The sequence below is a fragment of the Pristiophorus japonicus genome, chromosome 4 (genome assembly GCF_044704955.1).
Source record: "Pristiophorus japonicus isolate sPriJap1 chromosome 4, sPriJap1.hap1, whole genome shotgun sequence".
In the NCBI taxonomy this organism is placed as follows: domain Eukaryota; kingdom Metazoa; phylum Chordata; class Chondrichthyes; family Pristiophoridae; genus Pristiophorus; species Pristiophorus japonicus.
In genome coordinates, this window is record NC_091980.1 from 196,801,959 (window position 1) to 196,817,365 (window position 15,407).

The following is a 15,407-nucleotide window of genomic DNA, read 5'->3' on the forward strand; positions in this document are numbered from 1 at the left end:
TTAACATGGCCATCATGTTGGCCTTTTTGAATATGAACTATCTTGTGCTCGTCCACTCTTTCAGTTCTGTTTGCACCTTATGGCTCTCATTTCTACTCTGACTTAACATACTGAAAACATTTCTTGTATTGCTCCCTCATTGTGATTGAGGTATTTGTTAACTGATTTTTTCTCCCTCCCTTTTTACTCCTGTTTTTCTGATTCTATGAAAATGATTGTTAATCTTTTGGTCTTCAGTTCTGAAGGACAAAAGTGCAAGAGGGTAAAATATCTTCAGAGTTTCACTTCCAATTTTGTCACTACTATGCTATACATCTCTTTGGGGAAGTTGAACATTTAAAGAAGAAAGTTGGGTTCTAGTTATGATGTTCCTCATGTTTGTGGGAAGTTCAAGCTCCATTTATAAAGCTTCCATCTACCTAATGCTTGATTTTCTTTAGAACCTAAATCTGTGTCCGATTTAGTTTGTACACATGAAATTGTTCTAATTTTTACTCCCTCTATACCTGAAGTGAGTACACACCCTAGAATAGAGATGTGGTGACACAAAGGCTTTAAGTTTCTAAGTTATTCTCTCTCCTCCTTTCCTTTGCAACAGATGATGGCAATTCCAATTTATATGTTGAGGTTGAATGAAGGAGCCCATATCTGCAGTAATCAATCCTGACCTACATTTTGGGAGGATCTAAAATGTGTCAGGTAGCGAGTATGATAGTGCACAAAAAGTGTGGTTCTGGAGTTCAGTGACCTGCTGCTATGAGGAGGGCAATACCTGTACTACCTCATCTGTTTTCATACAGTAAATTACTTGCAAATACTGAATCACAGTGGGAGACTTAGCAGACTATGAGGACATAGTGCTGATAAATGTTTATCTCCACCAGGTGACTACTGCAGGCCTAAAATTCACAAGTGTAGCTCATTCCACTATAAATAAAAACTGAGTTTAGTGGATCACTGTTTTGGTTCTTTCATCCTTTGCCACTGAAAGTGCATTAAATATGGCAGTCATTGAAACCAACAGCTGATTAATAACGTATTTTTCACATGGTTTTCACAAAGCCTCTAGCTCTAAATCAAGCCTGTAATAACCATGGTTTTCTTTGGTAAGCTGCCATTTCTGCCAGATTTATAATGTGGGAAAAATCTATTCATGGTTGCTAGAAATATCACTTGCCTGACATTTTGTTACATGTTCAAGATGGCAGATGGGATAGCAGCTCCCTAGGGAGCTTCCCCCGAACAAGCCTTCATCTGACCATCTGATGCCATCTTCCACCTCTCTCTCCCTCAAACCTCCTCCCACCCCCCGCCCCCCCACTGTCTAAACCCCCTCTGGTCCTAACTCCGAACCTCAAAGTACTCTACCTACCCCTTAAACCGTGCTGCAAGGGTCCACTGCCCATGCTCCACCCCCAACTGCGGCCGACCTTCCAGGCCGACCTCCTTGCTGCCAAGTCCCTCCAGTTGGACCCTCGCTACTCGCTTCTCACAGACGACTCAGCTGCTCCAAGTGACCCCCCGGCGATCTCAGCGGTGGTGAGCCTTCGACCAGCTTCAAAAACAAGTTTGGGCCTACCTCATGTGCGAGCCTTCCCTCCGGGCCTCCCTTCATCCATCAACGATGTCCTGGCCTCTCTCTCTCTCCAGCAACGTTCTGGCCTCGCCCCGGCAGCTAGCCCCACTCAACGGAGGAGTCTCTGTCGAACATCTGGTGTGTACAATGGCTGTGGTTACTCTGATCTCTCTGACCTCTCCTCCTTCCACAAAATGGACCTCTGACTTTCCCGATGCCTGCCCTCAGCCAGGCCACGGATCTCTTACCATCTCACCGAAGGCCACTGCTCAACGCCGAGCTTACGGCCCACATCTCGCAGCAGTGCCTAGTCTCCAGTCGTCTTGGAGCCCCTTGCCACTGGACCAAGACCTTGCTCTGCTAAGCCCGTGTGGTAGCCAGTGTGCAACGGCCAACCCACGTTAAAAGAACTCACGCACAGGCATCTTCCACCCTTCAATATGAAGTTCGGGACCTTGAACGTCAGGACCCTCATGGACAACTCCAACAGCGACAGACCAGACCATAATTGCCCGGGAACTTAGACGCTTTGATGTCGACATCGTCGCCCTAAGCGAGACCTGGTGGGCAGGGGAAGGCCAGCTCAAGGAACAAGGTGGAGGTTACACCTTCTTCTGGAAAGGCAACCTAGATGAAGAAACCCGCCTCCACGGAGTCGGTTTCGCTATCAAGAACGAGCTGGTCGACCGCCTCAGAGAATCCCCCTGCGGGATTAGCAAACGCCTCATGACTCTCCGACTCACCCTATTCCAGAACCGGTGCACCACAGTCATCAGTGTATACGCCCCAACACTCGATGCAACGGATGAGACCAAAGAGGGTTTTTACTCCAGCCGCGAACAATCCCTGTCCCGCGTCCCTACGGACGACAAACTGATCCTCCTCAGCGACTTAAACGCCAGGATTGACAAGGCCACAGACCTCTGGGGAGGTATGATCGGCAGAGAGGGGGTAGGGAAAACCAACTTCGGCGGTACCCTGCTCCTGACAAAATGTCTAGAACACGACCTTGTCATCATTAACACCCTGTTCCGCCAGAGGCACAAGTACAAGACATCGTGGCAACACCCTCGTTCCAAACACTGGCACCTGCTCGACTATGTCATCATTCGAGCCAGCAATTGCAATGATGTGCGCATCATCTGCGCCATGACAGGAGCTGACGACTGCTGGATGGACCACCGCCTAATCCGTTCCTTCATCAACATCAATATAGCCCCAAAGCGGCGATGGCAGCAGAAGCAGTGCCGCAAAAAAAAGACCCAGCTAAGAGAACCATATACAATCAGCACCTCAGTGCTAACCTGGTGACCCTTGATGACCCCGAGATGCATAATGCCTGCTTGGTCTGCCCTCCAGGCCACCATAACCAGTACCTGCGAAGAGACTCTCCAGAAAACACCAGGACTGATTTGATGAGAATGACCAGGAGATCCAAGAGCTAATAAATCGCAAGCACAGGGCATTTCTGAACCTAAAACAGCAATCCAACTCGGGAGCAGCAAAGCAGCATGATAGATGGCTTAAGGCCGAGGTCCAACAAAAAACTCGCGACCTAAAGAATAGATGGTGGGAGGAGAAAGCACAGGAGATTCAGCAGCTGGCCGACAGCCATGATGTGCAAGGATTCTTCACCGCAGTCAAGGCCACCTACGGCCCAAGCACCAAGGCCCCACCCCACTGCTGGCCAAGAACGGGGAGACACTCATAAAGAACACCGAGGCAGTCAGGACCCGCTGGAAGAAACACTTCGAAGATCTCCTTAACTGTGACTTTGTCTTTAACTCGAGTGTCCTCGACTCCATCCCGCAGCATGCTACCTGCCACCATCTCAGCAAAACCCCAGCGCTGCACGAGGTAGAATAGGCCATCCGCCAGCTCAAGAACAACAAGGCTACGGGAGCAGATGGAATGCCCGCTTGAGGCACTAAAGTATGGCGGAGAGGCAATATTGGCATGAATGCATGACCTCCTCTCTCATCTGGAAGGAGGAGGGTATGCCTGGAGATCTCAGAGATGCAGTAATTGTGACCATCTTTAAAAAAAGGGACAAGTCTGACAGTGACAACTACCTGTTACCAGCCACTGGGAAAGTCATCGCTAGAATCCTCCTCAATCGTCTTCTCCTTGTGGCTGAGGAGCTCCTCCCGGAGTCATAGTGCGGATTTCGGCCACTACGGGTACAACGGGCATGATCTTTATGGTGCGACAACTGCAAGAAAAGTGCAGGGAACAGCACCAACCCTTGTACATGGCCTTCTTTGACCTTACAAAGGCCTTTGACACTGTCAACCACGAGTCACAATGGAGCGTCGTCCTCCGTTTCGGCTGCCCCCTAAAGCTTGTTGCCGACATGCAAGCCGTGATCCTGACCAATGGATCCATCACCGACCCAATCCACATCGGGACCGGGGTCAAGCAGGGCTGCGTCATCGCGCCACCCTCTTCTCAATCTTCCTTGCTGCAATGCACCACCTCACACTCAACAAGCTCCCCGCTGGAGTGGAACTAAACTACAGAACCAGTGGGAACCTGTTCAACCTTCACCGTCTCCAGACCAGATCCAAGACGATCCCAACCTCTCGTCGAACTACTGTACGCGGACGACACTTGCGTTTGCACACATTCAGAGACGGAATTCGAAGTCGTAGTTAACATCTTCACTGAGGCATATGAAAGCATGGGCCTTACACTAAACATCCGTAAGACAAATGTCGTCCACCAACCTGACCCCGCCACACAGCACTACCCCCTAGTCATCAAGATCCACGACGCAGCCCTGAACAATGTGGACCACTTTCCATACCTTGGGAGCCTATTATCAGCAAGGGCAGACATCGGCGACAAGGTTCAACACCGTCTCCAGTGCACCAGTGCAGCCTTCGGCTGCCTGAGGAAGAGAGTGTTCGAAGATCAGGCCCTCAAATCTGGCCAAGCTCATGGTCTACATGGCTGTAGTGAAACCCGCCCTCCTGTATGGCTCAGAGACGTGGACCATATACAGTAGACACCTCAAATCGCTGGAGAAATATCACCAATGATGTCTCCGCAAGATCCTGCAAATCCCCCGGGAGGACAGACACACCAAAGTTTACGTCCTCAATCAGGCCAACATCCCCAGCATTGAAGTGCTGAGCACATTCGACCAACTCTGTTGGGTGGGCCATATTGTTCGTATGCCTGACACGACACTCCCAAAGCAAGCGCTCTACTCTGAACTCCGATACGGCAAGCGAGCCCCAGGTGGGCAGAGGAAACCTTTCAAGGACACCCTCAAAGCCTCCTTGATAAAATGCAACATCCCCACCAACACCTGGGAATCCCTGGCCAAAGACCGCCCTAAGTGGAGGAAGAGCATCCGGGAGGGCGCTGAACACCTTGAGTCTCGTCGCAGAGAGAATGCATTAAACAAGCGGCAGGAGCGTGCGGCAAACCAGTCCCACTCACCCTTTCCTTCAATGACTGTCTGTCCCACCTGTGACAGAGACTGTAATTCCCATATTAGACTGTTCAGTCACCCAAGAACTCACTTTTAGAGTGGAAGCAAGTTTTTCTCAATTTCGAGGGACTGCCTATGGTGGTGTTACATGTGAAATTCCAGATCGAATTATTTTAATAGAATTTTGTTTTCGAGTTCCTTCATGTGAATTAAATCTTTCTTACAGTAGTTATTTTTTTATGCTTGAGTTGGGGAGGCTGGAGCACAGTCTTACAATTTTGAAGCTTTGACCACTTGTTGGAATAGTGTTTATGTAGATGGTGCTCAGTTAGAAAAGTCAGTTTATTGGATTATTGCCCTTAACCTGTGCTGCCTGTCCCTACTGGTCATAGTTTTGACCCTAAATGCTGCAGTCACTTAATTTCACTGCAAACTGCAATTCTGAATTCTCTTGAATTGCAATGGGGGATGAAAATTTGAACTTCAGTGTGGCCATTTGGAAACTTCAAAGCCAAAATTTCTGTTTTTGTTTAATTGATAAGGTATCAAGGTATTATAAGCCTTCTACAAATGACACTGCCACAAATGGAGAGCCGATTTAATCAAATTGTGAGCTTGCAGTAAATTACAATTATATTACAGCAAATTTTTGAAGTTATCTTTATTATGGCTCTTTCCCTAAATCTTTTTGCCTGCAACAACCTCCTCTACTTTCGAAAGGCTCTTTGAAATCCTTCCTTTTGATCATAAGAACATAAGAATTAGGAACAGGAGTAGGCCATCTAGCCCCTCGAGCCTGCTCCGCCATTCAATAAGATCATGGCTGATCTGGCCGTGGACTCAGCTCCACTTACCCGCCCTCTCCCCGTAACCCTTAATTCCCTTATTGGTTAAAAATCTATCTATCTGTGACTTAAATATATTCAATGAGCTAGCCTCAACTGCTTCCTTGGGCAGAGAATTCCACAGATTCACAACCCTCTGGGAGAAGAAATTCCTTCTCAACTCGGTTTTAAATTGGCTCCCCCGTATTTTGAGGCTGTGCCCCCTAGTTCTAGTCTCTCCTACCAGTGGAAACAACCTCTCTGCCTCTATCTTGTCTATCCCTTTCATGATTTTAAATGTTTCTATAAGATCACCCCTCACCCTTCTGAACTCCAACGAGTAAAGACCCAGTCTACTCAATCTATCATCATAAGGTAACCCCCTCATCTCCGGAATCAGCCTAGTGAATCGTCTCTGTACCCCCTCCAAAGCCAGTATATCCTTCCTTAAGTAAGGTGACCAAAACTGCACGCAGTATTCCAGGTGTGGCCTTACCAATACCCTATACAGTTGCAGCAGGACCTCCCTGCTTTTGTACTCCATCCCTTTCGATGCACCTGCAAACTAACTTTTTGGTATTCATGCACAAGGACCCCCAGGTCCCTCTGCACCTCAGCATGTTGTAATTTCACCCCATTCAAATAATATTCCCTTTTACTGTTTTTTTTCCCCAAGGTGGATGACCTCACACTTTCCGACATTGTGTTCCATCTGCCAAACCTTTGCCCATTCGCTTAACCTATCCAAATCTCTTTACAGCCTCTCTGTGTCCTCTACACAACCCGCTTTTCCACTAATCTTAGTGTCATCTGCAAATTTTGTTACACTACACTCTGTCCCCTCTTGCAGGTCATCTATATATATTGTAAACAGTTGTGGTCCCAGCACTGATCCCTGTGGCACACCACGAACCACCGATTTCCAACCCGAAAAGGACCCATTTATCCCGACTCTCTGCTTTCTGTTCACCAGCCAATTCTCTATCCATGCTAATACATTTCCTCTGACTCCGCGTACCTTTATCTTCTGCAGTAACCTTTTGTGTGGCACCTTATCGAATGCCTTTTGGAAATCTAAATACACCACATCCATCGGTACACCTCTATCCACCATGCTCGTTATATCCTCAAAGAATTCTAGTAAATTAGTTAAACATGATTTCCCCTTCATGAATCCATGCTACGTCTGCCTGATTGCACTATTCCTATCTAGATGTCCCGCTATTTCTTCCTTAATAGTTTCAAGCATTTTCCCCACTACAGATGTTAAACTAACCGGCCTATAGTTACCTGCCTTTTGTCTGCCCCCTTTTTTAAAACGAGGCGTTACATTAGCTGCCTTCCAATCCGCTGGTACCTCCCCAGAGTCCAGAGAATTTTGGTAGATTATAACGAATGCATCTGTTATAACTTCCGCCATCTCTTTTAATACCCTGGGATGCATTTCATCAGGACCAGGGGACTTGTCTACCTTGAGTCCCATTAGCCTGTCCAGCACTATCCCCCTAGTGATAGTGATTGTCTCAAGGTCCTCCTTTCCCACATTCCCATGACCAGCAATTTTTGGCATTGTTTTTGTGTCTTCCACTGTGAAGACCGAAGCAAAATAATTGTTTAAGGTCTCAGCCATTTCCACATTTCCCATTATTAAATCCCCCTTCTCATCTTCTAAGGGACCAACATTTACTTTAGTCACTCTTTTCCGTTTTATATATTTGTAAAAGCTTTTACTATCTGTTTTTATGTTTTGCGCAAGTTTACCTTCGAAATCTATCTTTCCTTTCTTTATTGCTTTTTTAGTCATTCTTTGCTGTTGTTTAAAATTTTCCCAATCCTCTAGCTTCCCACTAACCTTGGCCACCTTATACGCATTGGTCTTTGATTTGATACTCTCCTTTATTTCCTTGGTTATCCATGGCTGGTTATTTTTTCTCTTACCGCCTTTCTTTTTCACTGGAATATATTTTTGTTGCGCACTATGAAAGAGCTCCTTAAAAGTCCTCCACTGTTCCTCAATTGTGCCACCGTTTAGTCTGTGTTTCCAGTCTACTTTAGCCAACTCTGCCCTCATCCCACTGTAGTCCTCTTTGTTTAAGCATAGTACGCTCGTTTCTGACACAACTTCCTCATCCTCAATCTGTATTACAAATTCAACCATACTGTGATCACTCATTCCGAGAGGATCTTTTACTAGGAGATCGTTTATTTTTCCTGTCTCATTACACAGGACCAGATTTAAGATAGCTTGCTCCCTTGTAGGTTCTGTTACATACTGTTCTAAGAAACAATCCCGTATGCATTCTATGAATTCCTCTTCCAGGCTACCCCGTGCGATTTGAGTTGACCAATCGATATGAAGGTTAAAATCATGCTTTTGACCCCATTCCCAGTATTTCTGTTCCCCTTTGTTACCCTATTCATTTTTCCCTCTGCCTTCTAAAGGCTCACATATTTGTCTTTACATGAGGGTCAGTATAGTTATTAAGATATTTAAAGGTATGAATGATGAAAAATGAAAACATATTAAATTGCCTGTATAGCAATGTACAAGAGCATCAGCAACCAGAAGTGTGATTGGTCAAAAAGTGAGAGAAATACACCATCAGGGCATATGGGCAAGGTGGGGACAGTTACTCAAATAAGAATTCTGTACATGAATGCACATAGCATAAGAAATAAAACAAATGAGTTAGAAGCACCAATTCAGGCTTTGATGTAGTAGTCATTACAGAGACTAGGCTACAAGCTGAGCAGCTTAATATTCCAGGCTATTAGAAAATATTAAGAGCTGCAAAAAGGAATACAAACAATATTTGCAAGGGATTCAAAGTTAATGTTAAAAGTTTTTATAAATATATTAAGAGAAAGTGAGTGATAAGGGGGAATGTGAGCTGATTATAGATAGACACATGTGATACTATAATGTATAAGGAAATGACAAACTTGTTAAATGAATACATTGTAGAGGAAGAGGACAAAATACCAGTGGCACAAGGAAACCTAAAAATAAGTCAAAGGGAGGAATTTATTCGATTTAATATAAGTAAGATAATGGGAATGGAACAAAGAATGTAATTTAAGATGGACAAATCTCCAAGACCGGAGGGAATGGGATGTTTAGGCTGGTGGATGGGATGCCGATCAAGCAGACTGCTTTGTCCTGCATGGTGTTGAGCTTCTTGAGTGCTGTTGCAGCTGCACCCATCCAGGCAAGTGGAGAGTATTCTAACATTCCCCTTCTATATGTAACTTCATTATTGGCAGCCCTGCAGACAATTGCCTCCAAATCTGCAGTGCATTAATCTCTGCAATTACAGCCCTGTGTTGAATTGTACAGCATAATCTTTAAAAATGCTGAAGTCTTGGTGATTCTTCGAAATATAATTTCTGTCCTATATGCTGCTAATTTGGTAATGATTCTCTTGTAATGCGCCCATGAAGCAGGCTAAAGTATAGTAATAATGGTGCACTTTTCTTCCATTCAATGCACAGGGAATTAATTTGAGTCTGCAGAGATATCCCTTCATATCCAGGTATTATTTCTTTTGGGTCCATTGGATGAGGATAATTTTGGTTTGGTACATGCAACTCCGTCATTGCGTTTCTCCAGGTGCTTGACTTAAAGCAAATATGAAATTCCTCATTTCTCTTTTAAGAACTGAGTTCCGGAATTCCTAATCTCAATTAAAAAGCTGGTTTTTGTTCTGTATAAAATATTGGCCGAGATTTTGCCACCAAAATAACATTGCGTTTAATGGCGCACGTCGCTACTAATGCGTAAATTCTCCAGTAACTTGTGATGAGGAAGAATTTCCCTGTGAATTGTGAATCACGACAAGTTGCTGGCTGAATGATTTGCGCTGTTTTGGCGTTAGCAGCTCATCCTCAACCACCCTGTGAGTTTCATGAAGTTGCTGCATTTGCGCATTAATTGCCAATTAAACTCACCGCAGAAAGTTTGGGCTATCTAACAGCGTAAGTACCTTTTTAAGAGGAGATTTATGTTCCTGCAGTAGCAATTAACCTCTCCAGCTGAAAAGGGGAGCAATTTAAACTGTAGAGTTTCATTCCTACAGGTAGCAAATTGTTGTTAGAGATTTTATAAATTTTAAATGTAAAATTTTAAAATTATTTTCTCACTTTTCCTTTCTGTCTCTTTCTCTCTCATAACCCAATCTTTCTTTCCCGTTCTACATCTAATTTAACTCTAATTCACCCTATTTTCTTCTCCGTTGTTCCTCTGTTTCTTTCTCTATCAAATCTCATTGGTTAAGGGGATAAACTGTTGGTCTCATCATTCACTAAAGTCCCAGATGCCCCGTTGCCCTACAGGTTGACCCATCCACCTCCACGGAGGTGTGTGGGGTTGCTGACCCATCCACCTCCATGGCACGAAACTGGTATTGCAGTACTTCCAGGAATGGTGCAGTGGCTCTAGGCTTTTTGGCTAAGAGCATTGGCGCAGAGTGATCCTTGATGTGTGCAAGGTGACCTCTGGCGTTTGTGATCTGACAAAGAATTGGAAAGATTGGCTACGAAAAATTAAAACATTTTTGAGCTAAGTGGTGAGGGAATAAGTCTAACTAACGGGGCACACACCAGTAAAACCTGGGGCATTGTTCAATGTTTGTATGCTGTGCACTCAAGAATGTGAGTAACTTTTAAAATTAAGAGATTGAGCAAACACAAGAGGACATGTGACATGAAATGTCTGGTGAAGGTAGTTTTGCTTCATTTGAAATCTGAGGCTGGTTGAGCCTTGAATCGTTTGTTATATTTGAATGGGGTGATTTCTCATGTCTTATCCATTGTCGTTTCTCGTCAGCTGAGTCTTTATAGATTATATATTTTTTAATTATATATTTTAAATACATAGATACCCGGGGATTGAAATTATAAACATATCTCAATTTTACTAATAGGATTAAATAGGAATCCAAATATTAACATGTTAACCTTTCTGTGTGATATGGACCAAAGAACATTTCTGCTTGCTATGATAACTTGTTGCTGTTTTGTTAAGAGTGTAGAAAATGCTAGAATATTCTACAGACATCAAAAGAGAATTAGATTGGAGGAAATTTTGCACACCACCATGTGTCCTTGGAGTTTCTCGTATGCATTTACTGCTAGGATGATTCGTTTAAAGTAGAATTAAAGCTTTTCTTTTATGTATAATGGTAACACAGATATTAAAAATGAAACATGCATGCCGTGGATGAAAATAGCAGGAGGAAGTGGGCCTGTGGTGCATCTTATTTTCTCATCTTTGTGGATGGGCTGCGCTGCACAGCAGACCAGCCGGCTGTCAATGACAGGCATTGTGTGTGTTGAACATGATCATTCTTCTGCTAATGTCCTTGGCATCTCGCAGTATGGAGTGGTGCATAAATAATTGGTAAAGTGACATTCAGAGGTATTGCTGTAAATCTGCACTAGATCCATTTAAATTTTAATGTTCAGAAATATTGCTTGCTCCAAATCATCTATGGAATATGTGAAGTCTTTGAATGTGTTTCAGAACCTTTTATATAGTTAAGATCGAACAAAATAATGCTGTGGCCTATGTCGCTAATCTATAACTTTCAATCTTTAAAGGAGCTAATTGGTACAACATTAATTGCTTTTTGTTCAATACTCTTTGGTCTCATTTGAGGCTTGCTAATTCTGTCCTTGTTAAATTGTTTGTTTGTACTGAAACGTACTCTGTTGTGATTGATTTTTTGCTAGAAGCAGGCTTACAATTAGTTGTGCTGATTTTGTTAACATTGGTGGCACACTGCTACCACACTGAAGTGGCACATTTTTATACGTGGGCCTGGACACTGAGTATTACTGGGCTCTTACTGTGTGGGTTAACGCGGCCAGTGCCCAATCCTGGCTTAACAATTGGATAGCAAGCATCACAATCCAGACTGGGTGCCTGTACTGCCTGTATGAAATGAGTGAACTAAGCACTGATGGGAGATGAAATCTCATGCCTCCCCAGTTCCGATATTTAAGTGCTGCATCATTTGCCCATAATAGAGTCATTCCACCTTTGTGAAAGAGCACAATGTGAAATACTGGCCTTTGAATTTGCACACCACGTGCCGATAAAAGCAGTTTATATTTTTATGTTGTCGTTTGGATCCTTGGTTACTGGTATATGTGAGACAGCTTCTGGCATTTAAACTGCTAAATCTGGCTCCCTTGCCCTGGCAGCATCCTGGTAGAACCAGATTATTTTAGGCCTGCAAAGCTGCTGCCGAGATAAGGGAGCTGGACTTAGCAGTATAAATGCCAAAAGCTGGTGTATAGACACCAGTTTTTTAGAATCCGATTCAAACAGCGCCAAAAGAAAGCTGTCTGCAGTGAAAACCGGCTGTGTAGTTGAACGTACTGCTACTAAATAATAATGTTGCCAACTGTAGTACTCAGGATAACAGGAACTCGGGGAACAGAAATCATTTGGAACGGCATTTGAAGGGCTCTTAGGGGGTATTAGTGGGTATTGTAATGTGAGAGTACTCACTGCTTACCCATCTCTTCCCCCACCTCACCCCTTTCAAAAAAACTCACAATGAGGAAGAAAAATGACAGTTGTTCATCATTTTTAAATGTACATTCATTTAAAAAGTGTACATAGTGCATTGACTTTCTTTGCCAGTGTAGTTTCTGTGAAAGTTATGGCTGTGTTGAATGCTCTGAAGTGGTGGTCATGCTTTCACTATTTGATATCCTCATACTGATTCCACTTGCATTGTTTGTCTTAACTTAAATTTGATGCAATTCTTAAAGCTTACCAGTTGAGCTGCAGTCCATGAGACACCTAGATAGCAAAAGAATAATAGCACAATTGAAAAATTGTATTTTAAATTGTAATGAACTCCCACTGCAAACACAGATTAAAATTGAGACTGCCAGTTAATTCATGGCTATTCTGAACTTTTGAATCTTTACCACTGCATCTAAATTTGAAAAATATTTCAATCTTCATGATGATTTAGAATTAATGCTATACATATTTCAAAAGAACAAGCAGGCAAATTGAATGAATAATCAATCTGGTCTGTTTAGTGTTTTAAGCAGAGGAACTATATATAGTAGTTCAGTGCTAACTCAGCACTCTCCCTGGTGAATCAGGCCATGGGTTCAAGCCCAACACCAGAGACTTCAGCACATAATCTAGGCTGATATTTCAGGACAGGACTGTGGGAGTGGAGTACTGCACTGTCAGGGTGATGTCTTTTGGATGAGATGTTAAACTGAGATCGTGTCTGCTCTCAGGTGGCTATAAAAGATCCTATGACCAACGTTCCCGCTTTCGTTTTAGGCACGCGGCTCCTTTAAGGGGCTATGTGACCCATTCAAAAAACCACGCATGCGTTTTTCTCACATTGAAGAGCCGGCTGCGTGAGAGATCCGAGAGCTACACAGCCGCGCAGCTTAAAGGGAACATTGCCTACGACACCATTCAAGGAGATGAGGAATTTTCCCAGTATCCTGACTGACATTCACCCCTTAATCAACACCACTGAAACAGATTACCTGGTCATTTATCTCAATTCTGCTTGTTTGATCTTGTTTTGCACAAATTGGCTGAGTGTTTGCTTACATTACAACAATAATTAAACTTCGAAAGTACTTCATTGACTAGGAATCACTTTAGGACATCTTGAGGATATGAAGGTACTATACAAAATGCAAATTATTTATTTTTCTTTCTACACATACTATTTTTGAACCTGTTTTTCAAAGTGTATTGACTTTTTTTTCTTTCTGGGCCAAATAAAAAATTATAATGTTTCAATATGAACTTTTGTGGTAAAGCTATGAACGTAACATTGTAGGTTAATATAATTTATATAATTGATGTAAAATTATCTTTTTTTTTACCTATTACAGTTTTTGAAAGCTCGATCCTAATTCTATACAGTTGTGTTACAGATAAGGCCATCTCTGACCATTTCCTTGTATCGCTCTCGATCCACATCCCCTTCCCCAATCCAACCGTACTTCCTTCTGCATCCGCCCCTGGAAAAAAACCTCCAAATTCTCTGACAACTGCACTTATCAACTCCAAACTGTCCAACCTTTGGCCCTCCTTTCACCATGTCATTTCTGTAGCCACCGATCTGCTCAATCACACCCTCACCACCACCTTTGATGCCATGGTCCCTATTATTACTCTCTCTCACCCTGGCCGTTCCCCCGGTACAGTCCTCATCTTTGCTCCCTCAAGTCCAAGGGCTGCAAACTTGAACGGATGTGGCGGACAACTGGTTTAACCTTTCACCGCCAGATCTGGCTCGACCACATAAAGCATTATCGGTTCCTACTCTTGTCTGCAAAAGCTGATTACTATTCCAGGATCATCCTGGAATGCAAAGATAACACCCAGCTATTATTCTCTACTGCTAACCGTCTTCTTAAATCCCTCTCCACTGTCACCACCACACTCACCAACAACAAGTGTGAGGAGCTCATGGACTTCTTTGTCTCAAAGATTGAGACTATCCGATCAGCTGCCTCTGCGAGTTCCCTTCCTTCACCTAACCCACCGGGCCAAACACCCTCTGAGGCTCCCCCGTGCCCGAGCCCTAAACGCGCATATTTCTCTACTTTCTCTTTGATCTCCCCTCTTGATCTCGCCACGCTCATCTTGTCCATGAGACCCACTTCCTGCTCCCTTGACCCTATTCCCACTAAACTGCTGACCACCCAACTTCCTCTTTTGGCTCCCATGTTAGCCGACATTGTTAACGGTTCTCTCTCCTCCGGTACTGTTCCCCTCTCCCTCAAATCTGTCGACATCACCCCTCTCCTCAAAAAACAACCCTTGACCCCACTGTGCTTGCTAACTACCGCCCCATCTGCAACCTCCCTTTGCTCTCCAAAGTCTTTGACTGTGTTGTCACCTCCTAAATCTGTGTCCATCTTTCCCAGAACTCCATGTTTGAATCCCTTCAATCTGGTTTCCGTCCTGCCACAGTACTGAAACTGCTCTCATCAAAGTTACAAATGACATTCTGAGTGTGACAAAGGTAAACTATCCCTCCTCGTTCTCCTGGACCTGTCTGCAGCCTTTGACACAGATGACCACTCCATCCTCCTCCAGCGCCTCTCCACCATTATCCAGCTGGGTGGGATTGCGCTCGCCTGGTTCCATTCTTATCCATCTAATGGTAGCCAGAAAATCTCCTGCAACGGCTTCTCTTCCCACTCCCGCATCGTTACCTCTGGTGTCCCCCAAGGATCTATCCTTGGTCCCCTCCTATTTCTCACCTCCATGCTGCCCCTTGGCGATATCATCTGAAAACACTTGAGTCAATTTCCAAATGTACGCTGACAACACCCAGCTCTACCTCTCCACCACTTCTCTCGACCCCTCCACGGTCTCTAAATTGTCAGCCTTCTTGTCCGACATCCAGTACTGGATGAGCAGAAATTTTCTCCAATTAAATATTGGGAAGACTGAAGCCATTGTCTTTGGTCCCCACCAAAAATTGCATCCCTAGCTACTGACTCCATCTCTCTCCCTAGCATCTATCTGAGGCTAAACCAGACTGTTCGCATCCCAGGCGTC

General features: G+C 44.1%; 1 protein-coding gene across 1 annotated transcript in view; it reads left to right on the top strand.

The window, feature by feature from the left end:
* Positions 1-15,407, top strand: part of aven (apoptosis, caspase activation inhibitor) — a 136,762-nt gene that overhangs the window by 104,364 nt on the left and 16,991 nt on the right. The window lies entirely within an intron of this gene.